The following is a 16,847-nucleotide window of genomic DNA, read 5'->3' as shown; positions in this document are numbered from 1 at the left end:
CATCATATCATTAATTATAATAACATAGTAATAAATATTAACATTAACTTTGTACCAATTATAAAGTCAAAATGTAAAATAACTTGATTTTGCATATGGTTAAAATTTTGGTTTAGTCTGTTTTGCTAAAAAAAAATTTATCTTAGTTTTAATCGGTGAAAAACTATGTAGCCAAACACATAATTCAAAGATATAATTTATGTGAGCAAAATAATAAATTATATCAAAACAATAAAAACGATTGTCACTTTATTTTTCAACCATATAACTATTTTACTAAATAATAAAAAAAAACTCTTTCTATTTTTATTTGTTTATAGAATCCGTTAGGCATAGACATTCGGTAACTATTCATGTAAGAGTTGTTTATTTCAGGTATCAGATTTTTTTGGGTTTTGAAATAAGACACATTTGAATATTATAACACTAGTAAAAATCTACTGCATAGCCACGGCAGTGCCACTACAAAACCGTGGCTGTATAAAAAAAGCCACGACCACACCACGTTACAGCCACGAAAGAAACATAGCGACTGAAAACGCGAAATTTGGCCACGAACTGGTCACGATATTATTTTTGTGGCTAGAAAAGCCACGGTATAGCAACAAAAATTTTCGTGGCCGAGCCATAGCCACGAATTTACCACTATATTTTTCGTGGCTACATTTTGTTTTTTTTCTGCCGACATCAAAAAGCGAATAAATGTACGAAGCCACGCTTTAATCATGGCTAAACCGTGGCTAAAATTAGCTTTTACAGTTCGTAGCAGAGAAAGGTTCGTGTGTGATATTTTTAACTAGCCACGAAGATTGCGTGGCTATAGCGTGGCTATTTGGTAAAATATATACACTTCCCGTGAGACATTAGTAACTTTTGTTCTTCAACCAAATTTTCTTAACAAAACTATGTCTTTCTACTATGATTCAAGGGAATGGATGAATCAAAGGATTGATCGTGAGAGTAATTCTGTTTCAGAAGTGTTTCTTGGAGGCATTAACGCATTTTTTCAATTTGCGTGTAATCAAGCGGATTACGTAGAGCGGCAAACGTTATTGTGTATGTGTGCTCGATGCAAAAATGTGAAGCAACGAGATGCAAAAGTTGTCACAAGACATCTATCTTATACGGTTTTAAGGGAAATTACTACGTTTGGATGAGTCATGGAGAAAAATTCTACACCGTTGGTGAGAGTTCTAGAGCGAATCATTCAACGGGCAAAGAGGAAATGTGGGAGAATCCTACTTGGAATGCTCATGAAAATCACTACCAGAGTAATGCGGAAGTACCAGCGGAACCTATAGAAGAGACGGAGGTAGCAGAGCCATATCGTGATAGTGTTTTTGAAGCATTTGAAGCAGCCAGTCAACCTCTCTACGAAGGGTGTGCAGACGGAATAACTCAGTTGTCTCTTGCTTCGCGGATGATGAAAGTGAAGACGGATTATAATTTGGCGGAAGCTTATATAGATGAGATTTCTGAAGTTTTTTAAAAAATGCTTCCGCAGCCAAATAATGCTCCATCAACATATTACGAGACAAAGAAACTGACACGAGGGCTTGGGTTACCTCTACATAAGATTGATGTTTGCGTGAAGAATTGTATGTTATTTTGGAAGGAAGATGCGAATTTGGTTAGTTGTAAGTTTTGTAGAGAAGATCGCTACTATCCGAACAATAGAAATGGAAAAAACAAGCCAAAGCAGATAATGTTTTACTTGCCTATTGCAGATCGTCTGAAACGTGTGTACCAACTCGAGGCGACAACTTCCAATATACGGTGACATAAGGAGCATGTGACTCCGGAAGGCGAAATGCATCACCCATCTGATGCCATAGCGTGGAAACACTTTAATGAGGTATATCCTGGATTTGCTGCTGAAAGCCGGAATATTTATCTATGTTTATCAACATATGGGTTTAATCCGATGAATGGAGAAGCACATTCCCTTTGGCCCGTTATTGTAACTCCATACAATTTGCCTCCGGGAATGTGTATGAAAAGAGAATTCCTTTACCTTTCGGTGCTAGTTTCCGGGCCTAAACATCCAAGAAAAAGCTTAGATATTTACCTTCAGCCATTGATTGAAGAATTACAGATGTTATGGAAGGATTGTGTGGAGGCATACGATATCTCGATGAAAGAAATATTCAAAATGCGAGCAGTTTTGATGTGGACGATAAGCGATTTTCCAGCTTATGGGATGCTTTCAGGTTGGAAAACTCATGGTCGGTTGTCCTGCCTATATTGTCAAGATGAGACTGGTGCATTCTGGTTAACTAACGGAAGGAAACATAGTTGGTTTGATTGCTACAGAAGATTTTTAGATGCGGATCATCCTTACAGAAAAAACACTCAAGCATTTAGACGAGGGAAAACAGTTTTAGATCCTCCTCCTCCGTGGTTGACCGGAGAAGAAATATTCCTTGAAAGGATAAACAATATAGAAGGGTTATCAAAATCTGTTGATTGTGGAGGGAATGGACATGATAATCCATCCAAGACAATATCCGGATATGGAGTTACTCACAATTGGGTAAAGAAGAGTATCTTCTGGGAGTTACCGTACTGGAAAAATCATCTACTTCGGCATAGCCTTGATTTCATGCATGTTGAGAAAAACTTCTTCGATAACCTGACGAACACGGTGTTAAATGCTCATGAAAAGACGAAAGACAATATCAAAAGCAGATTGGATCTTCCAGCACTATGGAAAAGGCGAGATTTAGAGATGAAAGAGGATGGAGGGATGCCCATCCCAATATTCAAGCTGCCAAATGCGGGAAAAAGAGCATTCCTTCTGTGATTGAAAAATGACATAAAATTTCCCGATGGATACTCCTCCAAATTTAGTCGTTGTATTGACGAAAACAATTTAAAGCTGCATGGACTGAAAAGTCACGATTGTCATGTCATAATGGAACGACTATATCCATTTGCGTTCGCTGAACTCCTTCCAAAACATGTTCACACAGCGATTAGAGGTATTTATTCATTTGTATCATTTTATAATTTACTATAATTTATGCTATAATTAATTTTTTTTTTGTTTACAGATATTGCCCTCTTCTTCCGAGATATCTCTTCGAAGAGTTTGAAAGAGTCAGATGTTGGCCTTTTAAAGGCAAATATCGGTGTGAAGCTATGTAACTTGGAAAATATATTTCCTCCATCATTCTTCGATGTTATGAAACATCTTCTTGTGCACCTTCCAGATGAGGTAGCCTTAGGTGGTCCCGTCCATTTTAGATGGAAGTATGTATTTGAAAGATATATGTACCATTTGAAGAAGATGGTCAAAAACAAAGCACACATTGCAGGTTTGATAGTTGCACAATGGATAAACAAGGAGATTTCAAGTGCTTCCTCTACCTTTTTTGGACATCCTGAAATCATGAGCATTCCAAAAGGTCCGAGTGATATTCGCTTTTCATACAATTATCCGGATATACCACTCTTGTTTTACCATGAAGGACGGATCAGTGGTCAATGCTCAACTGGTTGGTTGAATGATGAAGATAACACTGTTCTTCAGATATTTATGATGCTCAACTGTGAAACATTTGCTCCATATGAAAGGTAGTTCATTATTATAAAAAAAAATTAATATAAATACATATTTAAACATATTTTTAGTTACATAATTAAGATTTAAATGTGTGCAGGATGTTTGAAGAATATATGACTCTAAGGGTTCATGATATTACTCCGGCTGCAATGCAAAAAGCAAAAGACACCAAATTCGCTGAGTGGTGCAAAGACTATGTGAGTTATTGTTTTGTATTATTAAGTTCCAGAACTCATTTAATTAAATTTGTTATTTATAACAATGTTATTGTATTGCAGATTAATGATGCGACTCAGTTTTACACATTTCCTATGTGGATGTTGGATTTTGTACAAGGTCCTAGGCGTAGTTATAGGTCTTGGCCAATATACCACACACGTGGATACACTTTCCACACTCATAACCACGGTCAAAATAAGAAAACTCAACATTATGGTGTATGTGTACATGGAAACAATGAGACAGACCACTATGGTCTCATACAAGAGATTATGATGGTGGAGTATCATGGTGATGTTGGCTTGAAAGTTATGGTTTTTAAATGTTCGTAGTTTGAGACGATGGAAAATCGCGGTATGAGAATACATCCATTTGGTATTGTTGATGTCTCACCACGAAGACAATATGCAAAATATGATCCTTTTGTATTACCAGGTAAGTGAAAAAAATATTTATTTTTTTGAGATTTGATTATTGATGAAAAACCATAATTGGAAACTATGATATTTTTGTACCAGTAACAGGTAACTGTGATCAAGCATGTTTTATTCCTTATCCACGGGTACGTCGACAATCAGTCGATGACTGGTGGGCTTGCGCCAAAAATTTTCTTCGAGGAATCCGAGAAACGTCTGAAATTGCTTTAATGGCATGGCAAGATGATAGACGTGATCAAGTTGCTGAAAGTTCATTGTTACGGGTGGAAACGCATGTTTTTGATGATGTGTCCGATTATGATATTACTCCGGTGAATCCTCTAAATGATGAATATGTATCAGATGGTGATGTAGAAGCAGACCGTGATTCAGACGATGGTTCAGAATAGAAAAAATATATTCTAAGAGTGTAAAATATGTAAAATATGTTGTAAGGTTGAATGTATTACAAAAATAAGTTGTGAGGATGAGAAATAAGTTATAAGGTTGTAAAATATATGGTAAGGATGAAAAATAATTTAAAAGCTTGTAAAATATATTGTAAGGATGAAAAATAATTTGGTAGGTTGTATAATATGATTGTAAGATTATGGAATATGTATAAAGGTTGAGATATGTTGTTGTTGTAGGAGGAGAGGTTGATGGGTAAGAGTTTTGGGGTTATAGTTTAGGGTTTGAGGTTTGGTGTTTCGCGAAGGTGATTTAAACAAGGCCACGCTAACTTTCGTGGCTACACAGTGGCTATGACAAATCCAATCGGTTTGGTTCCAATTTATTTGGTTTTGGCTCCACAATTGTTTTTAATTTCGCGGTTGATATTAAACCAAAGCCACTGTAATTTCGTGGGATTTTCGTGGCTATGACGAAATTTGGCAAAACCATTCGGTTTGGCTCTAATTTATTTGGTTTTGCCTCGAATTGTTTTACAATTCGCAGGTATTATTAAAACCGAGCCACGGTTGCTACGGTTTGATCGTTGCTATGTTGAAAGGGTTTTAATCCTTTCCCCTTTCTTCTAGACACTTAGCCAAAAAACTCTCTCCCGAGTCGCCACCGACGAAAGCAATTGTCCTCTCCGATTCGAAGACTCGTCGTCTCTGATTCCAAGTCGCGACGTCTCTCGTTCCCTTCTACTCTCAAGGTAATCCTCTATTTCTTCTTCGAGAATCGTCTCGTCTCGATCTAGGGTCGTCGTCTCTGATTCAGTCTCTGTCACTTGAACCTCCATCCTACACAGACCTTGTCAGGAGGACACACACGAAAATGGATGGGAGTTTTGTGGACTATCGTGCAGAAGAACTGGTATCTCAAGCTGAGATGGAAGCTACTCAGGTCTCTAACACTAACAGTGATGGATCACCTCAAAGTCCATCAGCAACCTCAGCTCCTTCTCGCATCTTGTTAAACCAAGCTTATCTGAAGGTATGTTTTCAGACTCTTGTCATGTGTTTTGTTTCCTCTATAGAATTAGGTTCCAATTAAAATATATCAAGTGTTAGATTCGGGTTTATTATGGACTTCCAACTCAAAACCAATTGGCAATGAGTGGATTGGCCCTGACCCTTTATATAGTAGTAGATTAATTCTTATATTTCCGATGTGGGATGTTTCTCATCAATACCCTCCCTCACGCTCAGACATCTAGGTCTGAAGCGTGGACAATGTGGGAATAACATCCACAGAGGGCCCAACATCGGTATAGTAGTAGTAGTTGTAGTAAATTAGGTTAAAGGATCTTATTGCTCTGATACCATGTTAGATTCAGGTTTATTATGGACTTCCAACTCAAAACTAATTGGCAATGAGTGGATTGGCCCTAACCCTTTATATAGTAGTAGATTAATTCTTATATTTCCGATGTGGGATGTTTCTCATCAATATCAAGTGTTTGTTGTTGATAGTTTTGTTGTCTTTGGAGTTGCAATTATGATTTTGCTGTCTGTTGAGTTGGAATTAGGAGTTTTGTTGTCTGTGGAGTTGGAATTAGGTGTTGTCTGAGTCTGGTTCCTCTATAGACTCATCTTGTTGTATGTGGAGTTGTTTTTGACTGTATATGCTTTGTGTTTGCTCTCAGAATGCTAAAGGTAAGAGGGGGCATATATACGGACTCGACAGTGCCCAGTATAAGGAACATGCGCCATCTGCAAGAGTCCCTGCTTCTCTGGCCCGCAACTTGGAGCTGGAGTTGCGTGTGAGTGGACTAGAGACAAGCTTCCAAAGTGTGATTGCTGATGTAAGTGCAGTGAAGGCTGATGTAGGTGCTGTGAAGGAGGATATGGCAACAATGAAGGAGGACTTTGCAGCAACAAGGGCTGCAATCACTGAGCTCATCCAATCACTTCGACCCCAAGCTAACCCTCAGCAACAACCCCCTTCTACTCAGTCTCAAGACCCTTCGACTCAGGCTTAGAGGCATGTTTAGCATCTTTCTATCTAATCTTAAAACTCTCTTTTGGCTTTTAGATGCATGTGTAGCATCTTTTGATCTCTTATGTACCATCCTTTTGTTCTTAAGACTCAATGCACTTGTTTAATATCTAATCTTCTTATGTTTAGCTTTTGTAAACCAACTTTCTTATGATTATAATTTCATGTTTAATCTCAATTGTGTTTTAGGGTTAAAATTAGAAATTGAAATTGAAATAGAAATTGAATTAGAACCAGAATTTAAAAAAACATGGTTAACACTAGCCACGACAAAACCGTGGGTACATAGCCACGATACTAACAAGAAAAAATAGTGGCTAAGTCTTCCCACGAAAACATAGTGGCAATATTCGTGGCTAAAACTTCCCACGAAAAGATAGTGGCAATCTTCGTGACTAGGCATAGCCACGTTCCAGACAGGGTAAAACAGTGGTTATAAAAGCCACGAAAGAATCGTGGTGAAACCGTGGCTAATAAGCCACGCTAAGCCACGGTTTTTCGTAGTCACGAAGCTATAGCCACGGTAGTTTCTCGACATAGAATCGTGGGTGGTAATGAGATAGCCACGGTTTTTGGCTTATGTGCCCACGATTTGTTAGTGGCTTTTTCGTGGCTATGCCATGTATTTTTATTAGAGTAAATTTATGTATGTATTTCGAGTTGGGTCCTCCCGGGTTTACATATTTTGGTTATGGTGTATAAGAATCTAAAAATATTCAAATAACCAATATATCTTAAACAGGTTCAGAATTTTCTTACCAGAAATAACTACATTACCCAATTCAATCTGAATCTTTTGAATATAATTAGTTATATGGTGACACATCTAAAACATATATCACTAATTATGAAAAAAAATATCAATTATAAAAACGTAATAACCAATACCCGCGTGGATGCGCAGGTCAAGCTCTAGTAATTTATTATAATTAAGTCATATGTTCATTGCAGTATGATACGAGTTTAAGTGATTTTTTTAAACCACTCTAGAATATTATCTAAAACCGTGGAATTTGATTTTTCTTTTTTTTTAACTAAGTTTCTCCTTCCAAAACTCTAAAGTCACTTGAAACAGTTAAATTCCACAACTTAAAATATTTTCAATAATAGCGGATTTCAGAGTACTTTATGAAATGTCTAATTCAATAATAGTAGATTTTAATTGTGTTTTTAAAATTCATGTTTGAATAATAGTAGATTTGTCATTTTAATACAAGTCAAGTCAAATTATCACTTGAATAAATCTCCTTAGTGTCTAACTATTGATTATCATAGAACACCAAAAATAAATAGGAAAAAACGGATACAAATAAAAATGAAAGAATGATGAGGAATGATTACTTTTTTTATCAAATTTAATGAAGAAAAAAATTGTTATATTTTACTCTAAAACAAAATGAATCGAAATGAATGGAAAAGAAAAACTATTCTTCATAAATAGTAAAATTTCAAGAAAGATGAATTGTAACCTGACGCTGAGCCCACCAGAACCCAAAGTAGATCAGTAGCTTTGTGATGATGTCAGGAGTAGTCACGACAGATGGACTCAGTGATTGAACTCACACCAGTCCTGATTTCACGTCAAGTGGCGTCTTAATCAGAGAAAGAGATCAAAACTCAATGGAGAATTTGATCTGAAGGAGAAACCTTGCAGATGACCTTGGAGTCGCCATCCGAGGTGTGCTGCTTGAGAGAGACGCCAACTGGATAGCTTCAGCGATGCAAACGGAGAGCTTGAACCACAAGGAATGTGTGATAGTCTCCCTTGTGATGATGAGGAGGCTGTTGAGAACGCTGTGGTGAAGAATCGCTGTCAGATCCAGTCAGATCTTAGAATCGCCATCTTGATCACCACAAAAGATTTACTTTGATATCCTTTCACATACCTTAAAAGAAGATTGTGGACACACATGAAATGGGACGAAAGTCTCGCAGGCTCTTAAAGACCAAAAAGGTAATCTCATATTCTCTTAATGAATCTATCATACTCTTCATTTTTAGACACTCTTATCAAAAGTGGTTAAAGTCAATTATACCCTTACTCCATCTAACCAATCAGGTGTTTTCTCTCTCTTCTTCACTTCTCCCTTCTCTCTCCTCTCACCTTCTATTCGGCCTGTTCTTTCTCTCTCTCCTCCGAGAACCATTGTTTTGGACTTGTTTTTCAGTTGATTCAATTCGTACCAACACTACATTAAGGGAATTTTAACGAATTATAAGTGTACATTCATACCCATAACTATATTAAGCACTACATGTGTACCCAACACTACATTAAGCATACATGTTTTCCCAATTGATTCAGTTCGTACCTTACACTAATGGTATAACTTTGTATAACTTGGTACAACTGGTATAACTTAGAATTAGTTGATCCGTAAAAATGTAAAACTTGTATAATTAGATTAGTAAAACTGTAAAAACAAAATGAAATGAAATGACATTATGATATTGCAAAACTTAAATATTTCATGAAATTTAGTATTTTATTAGATGGTTAGATGAAAAATGATTATATGAAACTGAATGTAAGTAACACTACATGTGTACCCAACACTACGTTAACCATTACTATTTCCCAATCAATTCGTACCCAGCACTAATGGCATAACTGTGTATAACTTGGTACAACTATAGTGGTACAAACTGGTATAACTTAGCATTAGTTTAACCGTAAAAATTGTATAACTAAATTAGTAAAAATGTACAAGCAAAATGAAATGAAGTTATGATAATACAAAAATTATATATAGTTCATTAAATTAAGAGGTTGATTGTTTGTATTTTTTGTTTTAGTTTTTGGTTTTTGCTTTTGTAAAAACCATTTTTTATCCAATTAAGCTTTAGCTTTTAGTTTTTGTTTTTATAGAAACCATTTCACTTGCCAATCAATTTTTTAACAAATAGATTCCCTAAAATTTAGGGAAAATAGTTTTTCAAAATTTCAACCAATTTGTGAAGAAAAGCCAAAACCCAACTTTTGTGGGTTTTCAATATAAAAATAATTTTTGTTTATTTTATATAAAATACTATATTTTAATTAATTAATAATTAAGTAAATAATATTTTCATAAAGATAAAATTCCCTTACAATTTTTTATCATTTAACATTAATGTAAAATAATTTATGTGTTTCATATATGAAAATAAATATAGATAATTTTAGTATTAGTTGTAACCAATTAATTATTAATATCTGTAAAAAAATTATTGAATAATTTTATTATACATACTAAAAACAACTAAAATTTATAATATTTAAAATATTTTATTAATATAATATATTATATTGATTTGAAAAATAGCCATTCAAGTTCTAAAAACGAAAAATATTTTATGTATTAAAATTTATAAATAGTTTCAAAATTTCAAAATATTTTAATTTTTATAATTTATAGATATTTTATTAATTATATTTAAGTAACCACTTAAAAATAAAATAATTTAAAACATGGTAATGTTTTTATTTTAAATAACAGCCACTATATTTTGATAAATTTTAATGGTAATGTTTTAAAAAAATATTGTTTTAAAATAATGTATTGCTTATTTTATAAAAAAAAACTAAGAATACATTAAAACCAAAATCTAAAAACCAAAAACTAAAAGTTGAAAATCAAAAACCAAAATCTGAAAGTTAAAAACCAAAACGCAAAATCTGAAACCAAAATCTAAAAACCAAAAAGTAAAAAGTAAAACCAAAAACTAATGGAAACAATCATCACCTAAGTATTATATTGAATGGTTAGATGAGAACCGATTATAGGAAACTGAATATAAGTAACACTACATGTGTACCCAACACTACAATAAGCACTATGATTTCCCAATTGATCAAATTCGTGCCCACTAAAGCACTACTATTTCCCAATTGATCGAATTTGTATCCAACCCTAATGGTATAACTGTGTATAACTCGGTAAAATTACATTGGTACAACTGGTATAACGTAGTAGTAGATTTAGCATAAAACCATAAAACTTCTATAACTAGATTAGCAAAACTGTAAAAGAAAAATGAAATGAAATCATAAAATTAAGTGTTTTATTTTATGGTTAGATAATAACTGATTATATGAAACTGGATATATGTATTAAATTCAAAATTCTTTTTAATTAAATTTGTAATAGAAAAATAAAACTTTGATTTCGAAAGTAAAACTTTGACTTCAAAATTTGATTTTATTAAATTCTCGCCCAATTTCTCCTTCCATTTTCTAAACACCTTGAAGAATTATGTCATTTAGTTGTCAAGTATAAAAACCATTTTTAGGATTTTCCCATTTCTACAATCCTCCCAATCCTCTCAACCCCATTTTCTTTCATCTCATATCTTTCTATTTTAATAAGAAAAATTTACATCTTAAGACACTGTATCACTTTTCAATTTCACTAAAAGACACAATGCACACACTTTCACACACTCCATACCCTCTAACTAAAGAGTTGTTTACCATATACGACAGTTTTGTGTTTGTTTTACATGTAGAGACACTTACAGCTTGTGACACACATTTTCTGGACAGTTGGCGTTTTTCTGACTGTTTTGCCCTCACCTCCCATGGTTTGATTCTCTTTAGTTACTTGCAAGTAACTAAAAAACAAAGTTATTTAACAACTGAACAAAAGAAAGGACGAGAGAGAGAGATGAGATATGCAGTGCATTTATAGTTTTACATATTTTAAAATTATTCTTATTTATTTCACCCTTTAATATGTTTTGCCTTTATTATAATATTTAATTTTCTACATTTAGACATCCGTTTTGGTATATATATATATATATATATATATATATATATATATATATATATATATATATATATATATATATATATATTATATTTTAACATAAAAAGTGTGGATAATTTGTTTTTTGAGAAATGTGGACAAAAAAATTGTGGATAGGTAAATCTTGTTTTGGTTTTTCATATTCATAAAGTGTGGACATGATTTTGTGGACATGTTGTAGAAGCAATTTTGTGTCCAAGGTTTGTTTTCATATATTTCTTCGTAGATTTGTGGACATGATTTTGTATACGATTTCCAGATTTTCTAAGTCATATATTTCTTAGTTTGTTTATGAATTATACAAGATGTCATGGATGGATGAAGGTTGGTCGGAAAAGTTCTCAATCATATAAAATTTTGTGGATACTGTTTCGTGGATATATATATATATATATATATATATATAATTTTTATATATTATATAAGGTTTTGTGGATACAGTTTTTGTGGACATACATATTTTATCCAAGCATCTCGGGAGAAGAGCATCTCGATGGAAGAATTCTAAACCTGATATGCAAATAAATTAAATCTCACGGAAGGAGTTGTCTCTAAGGCTCCATCTAGAACTAAAAAAGTCACATGCTTTATACCATTTTCTTCCACAAATCTGAAGAAAGCCTAAACCCAATGTTCTTTATACATTACTTACTCCATCAAAAAGAAAGCATGATATGTAAATAAATCAAAGCTTCCCTAAGCTTAGATTCATGGAGTTTTCGCAGAGTTGTTGACTTAGTGGCTCAATGACGATGTGGCTCAGAGACGATGGTCGCGAAACAGGGACGACAGTGGCCGCGAAACAGGGACGACGGTGGCTCAGAGACGATGGTCACCAAACAGGGATGACGATAGCTCAGATACGGTGGCTCAAGGACGATGTCGACGATGATGGCTCAGAGACGGTGGTTCAGGGAGGACAGTGGCTCAGACTCATAGACGATGAATCACAGTGTTGGAAGAGAAAAACGATTTAAAAATTAAATCAATAATGCAAAGTTGTGAGTTAGGAGGGAGAATGAACTTTTGTGTTGTTGGGTATAATTAGTTTTATTAGTTAAAATAAAAACGTAAAATAAAATAAAAGTCTAGTTGGCTTGCTTAGAGGGTAGAATGGACAAAGAACATGAAAAATGTGTGTCAAAAACAAAAAGTGTCTCTAGGTGTAATTACAAAGTCAAAATGTGTCTTCTCATGTAAATTTCTCTCCAACTAAAGAGAAACCAAGTCACTCTTCAATGGTGACCAAACTGAAGAGAAAAAAAGCAAATCATCTTAAACTTCTTGTTTTACCAAATCACAAACAGTTAATCCAGCATAAAAACCCTAAATTACCAACGTTCATCTTAGAGGAGAGTGCAGATTAAAAACCCTAATCAATTTGAAATCTGATGACTCTGTCGTTTCTCTTGATTTTACTCAGAGATGAATGATCTATTGTTTATTGACGTGGCTGGTCCAAAATTTGTCGCTGTCCAGATCTGTTCTCCGAGTCCTCTCTTCATAACCAAGCTTTTGTTACCTCTTGTACCATCTCAGCCATGGATGTAGCCATGAAGTCGACCAACTCTGCAGATCAATTGGTGACAGCTTGTGTCATGTCCCCGATCCTGGATAGGATCGTCCGGACGGACTGCGGTGCAAGGAAACACACCAGTCAGGTCACATGACCTAAGGACAAGCGTGTCATGGTCCTGAATGAGGGTTAAGGGCATCAGTCTGCTGATACTTAAGCAGGATACGATGGAAATAAGGGTAAAGGAGCTGCGTGAGTGTTTAGGCAGCTGGACGAGTGTTGGTTTGAGTTCAATCAGCTCGGTTCAGCTGGTATTCAGTTCACCATGATCCGTTCAGCTCACAGGAGCTGGTAGACTAGCTCACTCAGCTGGGAACAGCTGGAGGTCAGCTCAATCCGGTGAACGGTGCGTTCTGGTTCGGATCAGTGTGGGCGAGTCCGGGACGGTTACTGGGCGAGCCGATGGTCCGGGTGCAGGACGGTTTGACCAAATGGGTCTTAGGCTTGGGAGAGGGAGCGGGCAAGCTCCCAGAGTGTGAGCTGAGGCTCAGTGATCGATTTGCCAAAAGAAGAAAAGGGGAGAAACCGCCAATGGGCGGATATGGGACGGTTATGGGACGGTTTTAGGAAGAAGGGATGGGATTTTGGTAACTGTTCACCCAGGCGGTTGGGGACAGTTTAAATCGTCCTCTCTCTTTCATTTCTGATCATGCTGGTCGATTTCTACACCCTGAAACACACAGAATCCAGAGAAAAATACAGAGAGTTGGTCGGATTCCCAATCCAAGACCCATGGTGGTGTGAAGGCCATAAAGAGACAGTTTTGGGGCAGATCAAGGGGGAAGTTGAGAACGACCCTCTGAACGGTTTTGATCTTTGTTGATAACACCCAAAGCCTTATCTGGAGCCTGTGAACACACGCAAATGGTGAGGAAAGGAGGGAGTTGGCCGGAATCCATTCCCAAGGGCCAATGCAGCCTTAAAGGGAGATTGGTGTGGAAAGCAGTTTCATGGGAAACAAAGAGGGAAGTGATGCACGACCTTCGGATGGTGATTGATCATGGATGATCATGTCTAAGGCTTCCTCTGTGTCTTGGGAACACACGCAATTGGTTAGGAGAGAAGGGGGAAGGCTTGACTCCACTCTCAAAGGCATGAACAGCCTTGAAGATGGATGCAGTATAGAAACTGGTTTCATGGAAGTTCCATGGAAGGAGTGATGGGCACGAACCATGGTTAGATCTTATCAATACTGGGAGTATGTGATAAGGGTTTGATGAAGGCGTGCTAGGAGGAGCATGGACGCCCCTGATGAGGTAACAGGTGGGGACTGCAGACCATTGGACATAGTCTGGTACACTATGGGTTGATCTGGTCCAGCAGTTACACCTTACTCTGTTTTATGATTATTAATCATATTATTCCTTGTTCTTATGATTGAGATTGATGATTAGACATAGTAGCACTGAACCATGGCTTGGCCGGTTCAGAAAAACCCTCCATGGCCTTGGTTTGGCAGCTAAGTCCGGATCTCCTACTTCCTGATGGATTTATGGCTATCTGACTTTGGAATCCTCTTAGGGTGAATTATCATGAATTATCATGGTATTTGGGGATTTTTATCTGATTGATTTCGAGATGGTCAAGGTGGCCAGTGGGGCTGTTCTAGGTCGAGATCCATAGGATCGAGATCGGTTCTTGGAAGTTCTGACTTGACCATTCTCTTAGTTAAGATTTATCATGAATTATCATGAATCCTAATGAGTTTTTAGGGATTGATTTAGAGATGGTCCCTTGGGCCGGTTTGGCTGATCTTGGCCGAGATCTATGGGATGGAGGCCGGTTCTGGGAAATCTGATTGGACCATTCTCTTAGTTATGATTTATCATGAATTTCATGAATTTTAATTGATTTTTGGAGCAGGTTTGCTTGGGGACGAAATTGCACTTGAGGGCATATTGGGGTCAGATCCTTGTGTTAGGATATCTGATCATATGTTGTGTGCAACATATTGTCACTTATGATATTGATCATAAGGAATTGCTGGTTATCAACCTTGGTGTTGGTAAGGCAGGCCATGTGTGATCTGATCATGGGCAAGGATGGACGACCTGATCCTTGGATGATGGATCAAGGTGTCTGATCTGATTGATCAAAGGATGCACCGGTGGTAAGAGCAACACTAATCAGGTTCAGTGGGACATGGTTCCATGACTGATTAGGAAGTATGAAGACTCATCAGTTCTGAGTCATGTGGGGTGGTTGGTTGATTGACTCAGGATCTGATGGGCATTGTTAGTCTTTGTGAGGACTTGATCTGGTTAGTCCATGAGAGGACTTGGTATGATTAGTCCATGAGCTGGACTTGGTATCATAAGTTGATAAGGCAAAAGGATGTGGGACAGTGCATGAACCGGTAAGGGCCAGATGCATGTCCTTAGCTGATTGAAGACTTCCCAAAGGTTACTTATGTCTGTGGGGATGGTTGGCTGAATGACTAAGTACCCAAGGGAAGAGTTTATGCAGCTCGATCAGCTGGAACGGAGCAGCAAACCTCAAGTGAAGTGGTTCAGCTCAACTAGTTGGGTGAGCTAGCTAAGACAGCTAAGTCAGCTGGGACAATGACCTAACAAGCTCCGGGAATGTGGCAAAGGTATGATCTGTCAATGTTGCATAGATCTAGATAGAATGGCTTAGGGAACCGGAACCTCTGATTGTATGACTTGGTCTAGGTTCAGGATCGACCTTGGAGCTAGCTGGCAGTTGTGTTACTGACCAGTAGCTGAGGTGATCTGACCAGACAAGTGTTAGATTGGATTTAGTCCAATGGATGATAGATGTTATTCCGCTGTGCATAAGGTGAAATGATCTAAGCTAGGAATGACTAAGGTAGTCTTGAGCTAAGATCTGAGTTAGCCCTCGCCTATGGGCGATGTTTTTAAATAAAGGGCAAAATTTTTAGAGGTTCGGCCAGTGTATAGACCGAGCGACGTGAGGCATCGACCGCGGCCTAGTCGGCCGGGATCGGGTCTTACAAGTTGGTATCAGAGCATGCTTGATCCTGTTAAGGACAGTGCTCAAAGATGTTAAGTTCCAAACCGAAATTATTTCTGAAAACTGAGAGGACTTGGAACCTTAGCTGTGGTGAGCCAAGTGGGAGTTGAGGTAAGATTGGGTTTCATGCTTGTGAACGGGGAAGTTCCAAGATGAGCCGGCTTAGCCAAGATACACTCTCCACGGCAAGACCCTGAAACAAAAAGGTTAGTTTTCTAGTTATTTGGAAGTAATAGATGGATTGGATGATGGACGCAATGCAAGATCTTTGTATGGACGACCTGGACAAGGGAAGTAACATGGACCAGAGAGTGGCTTAGGTTGAATGAAACGTGCAGCACTCTCTTGGAGGTAAATGTTATCCCTTGGTGGCCGTTCAAAACAAGTGAGCATATGCAATGTTCATGTTAGTCTAAGGGAGACGCTACATGGCTAGTACATGAGTGGGCTTGTGATCAGATGGATCAGCTTGGACTCAGTGTAAGTCAAGGTAGGATTCCTTAAGATTGAGTGAATGTAATGGATCAATTCCAAGAGGAATTAGAAACACGATGTTAAGTATCTTAGTATGATGAGGATTGAAGTATACTATCAACACTTTTGTGAATGGTATGGGACGTTCACAGATGTGTGATGCTTTGGAGAATGGTATGGGACATTTTCCAAATGTGTGATCAAACCAAGATCCTACTCATCTAAGTACTTAATGATCGGTGGTGTGGAAACACATTATTTGATACTGGAGCTACACATAGTGTTGTGAGTCCAGGAATGGTTGGAAAAGGTTTGTTCCAGTATGGAACATGGGATGGTCCTGAACGAGTGAGTGCGGCCGGAGG

Source organism: Brassica napus, chromosome A1 (assembly GCF_020379485.1).
Source record: "Brassica napus cultivar Da-Ae chromosome A1, Da-Ae, whole genome shotgun sequence".
Lineage (NCBI taxonomy): Eukaryota > Viridiplantae > Streptophyta > Magnoliopsida > Brassicales > Brassicaceae > Brassica > Brassica napus.
Note: the sequence above shows the minus strand (reverse complement) of the source record.